Consider the following 2,218-nt stretch of genomic DNA (forward strand, 5'->3'; position numbering starts at 1 on the left):
ATAAATAAAAACACGTCTGTTTAAAATACGTTGATGATTAAAATGAGTTGGTAGATTGGGTGAGGTTATCATATGACCCCACTTAACAGAGAGTTCAAAGTTTAAAGTCCTCTACAAAAAATCAGGCATGTGAAAACAAACAAGAAAGAAAAACAACCCTAAAAATAAATGCATGAAGTAATAAAGTCAGTTTATAAGTAATAGTTGATGCATACAATACAACATGGGCCCGAATTGCTCACAAGTAACATTACTTATGGAATTTTTAAAAATCCAACAAAATTTGATATTCCTTTTCTTCCTTGGAGAGACCCATTAAAAGACACGAGCATAAATGTAGGGGCGGCTAGGCCAGTGCAGGTGGGGACACCCCTGGCTTGCTCCCTCTTGCTGGGAGAACCAACCTCCCCCCGCCCCCATGCCTGAACCCCCTGCCCGACCTAGGTGCAGGGGTGGGGTGAAGGAGGGCAGAATCCAGAGGGACCTGGTCCTTACTTGACTCATTTGTTCAGTTTTATTTTAAAAAAATTTTTTTAAATTAAGTTAAAAAAAATTTTTTTAATGTCTTATTTATTTCTGAGAGAGAGAGAGAGACAGCATGAGCAGGGGAGGGTCAGAGAGAGAGACAGACACAGAATCTGAAATGGGCTCCAGGCTCTGAGCTGTCAGCACAGAGCCCGACGCGGGGCTCGAACCCACGAACCGTGAGATCATGACCTGAGCCTAAGTCGGACGCTTAGCCAACTGAGCCACCCAGGCGCCCCTTTAATTTTTAAATTTTAATTCTAGTTAGTTAACATACAGTGTGATATTATGTAATATTAGTTACAGGTGTACAATATAGTGATTCCACACATCCGTACAATACCCAGCGCTCATCACCCGTGCACCATAATCCCCATCACTTATCCCCCCCCCCCATCCCCCCGGTCATCACCAGTGTGCTTTTTGTAGTTAAGAGTCTGTTTCTTGGTTTGCCTCTCTCTCTCTACTTCCCTTTGTTCATTGGTTTTGTTTCTTAAATTCCACACATGAGTGAAATCATAAAGAGTTAGTATCCACAATATGTTAAGAACTTGAATAACAGTTATTAGTTTCCTGTGTGTCCTCTCACTGTGTCTTTATAAAAGAAGAGAATCAAGTATATATTTGTAATTCTCCCTTTTATTAAGCAAAAATTTGCACAGTAAACACTGTTGTATCTTCACTTAACAATATAGCCTAAAGACTTCTGTCAGGGCTGGAACGCATGTCTTGCTTCCAGAAGATCTGGGCTCGGAGACGCCCTCCTCACCAGGCTCAGTGCGCAGGCCAGAGCCCGAGAATTCTGGCTTCGGTGTAGCACCAGCGTTGGGGGTGCCCTGGGGCACCCGGCCCCTGATAGGTCTCAGTTTGCAGACCAGGATGTGACGCAGAGATTGGAGCCAGGCCAGCTCTAGAGGCGGAGAGAGGAGCCAAACAGGAAACACACAGTGGTGCTAATGATGCATTAAAAACCTGTAAGTGAACCAAGATTTCCAAAGGCTCCGCATCTAAGCAAAGCTTCCCGTTCCATCGCTTTGGGCTCAGCCGTCCCTAGAGCTCTTGCTAAGTGGGCAGGAACAGGGGTGACTTGAAGGGCTGAGGTCCCTCACGGAGAAAGTTCAGAGGCCGGTTTTCTGAGGCTGCCCTCTCTTGTGGGAAATCAAGTGTTAATCTTCTCCAGAGTCACTTACTGAACCTGCTTGGGGTCCACCCTCAGGGGCTGGGGGGCGAGTCTCTGCACATGCAGGTTCCACGTGGCTGCTCTGCAGGGGCCCAGGGTCGCAGGTCTGCGGTGGTCGAAGGCCAGGGGCTGGTGGCCGGTGCTCCGTGGGGCGGCGGCTCAGCGGCGGTGAGTGGCTGAGTGTAGGGTGGCCGGGTGGCCGTGGTCAGGTGGCCATCTGTCGTTGGGGGGGGGGCTGTGGTCGGGTGGCAGTTGGGAACGTTGGGGTGGTTGGGGCGCGGATGGCGGGTGGACGCGCGCAAGAATGAGCTGGGCGTGCATCCTCAGTGCGAGGGGGACTGAGGGCGTTTAAAAAACAATGGATTTGGGGACTATCCTGATTATACTGCCCCACTTTCAGTGGAGGCAGAACGTTGCCTGGAACTCGGCAGGTGCGTGGGTAGGACGGAAAACTGCGCGGAGCGTGGGCCCGAACGCGGTGCTGGGCTCAAGTGGCGCTACGCACCGCCACCG

The 2,218-nt window shown here is 49.8% G+C and overlaps 1 long non-coding RNA gene across 1 annotated transcript; it reads right to left on the minus strand.

The window, feature by feature from the left end:
• Positions 1 to 1,146: 1,146 nt before the first annotated feature.
• On the minus strand, positions 1,147 to 2,212 carry LOC144218945 (uncharacterized). The gene is made up of 2 exons (XR_013331290.1): positions 1,716 to 2,212; positions 1,147 to 1,497 (listed from the first exon to the last, which is right to left on the minus strand). It is a non-coding gene; the product is annotated as an uncharacterized LOC144218945 (long non-coding RNA).
• Positions 2,213 to 2,218: the final 6 nt, after the last annotated feature.

The sequence above is a fragment of the Crocuta crocuta genome, unplaced genomic scaffold (assembly GCF_008692635.1).
Source record: "Crocuta crocuta isolate KB4526 unplaced genomic scaffold, BGI_CrCroc_1.0 scaffold259, whole genome shotgun sequence".
Lineage (NCBI taxonomy): Eukaryota > Metazoa > Chordata > Mammalia > Carnivora > Hyaenidae > Crocuta > Crocuta crocuta.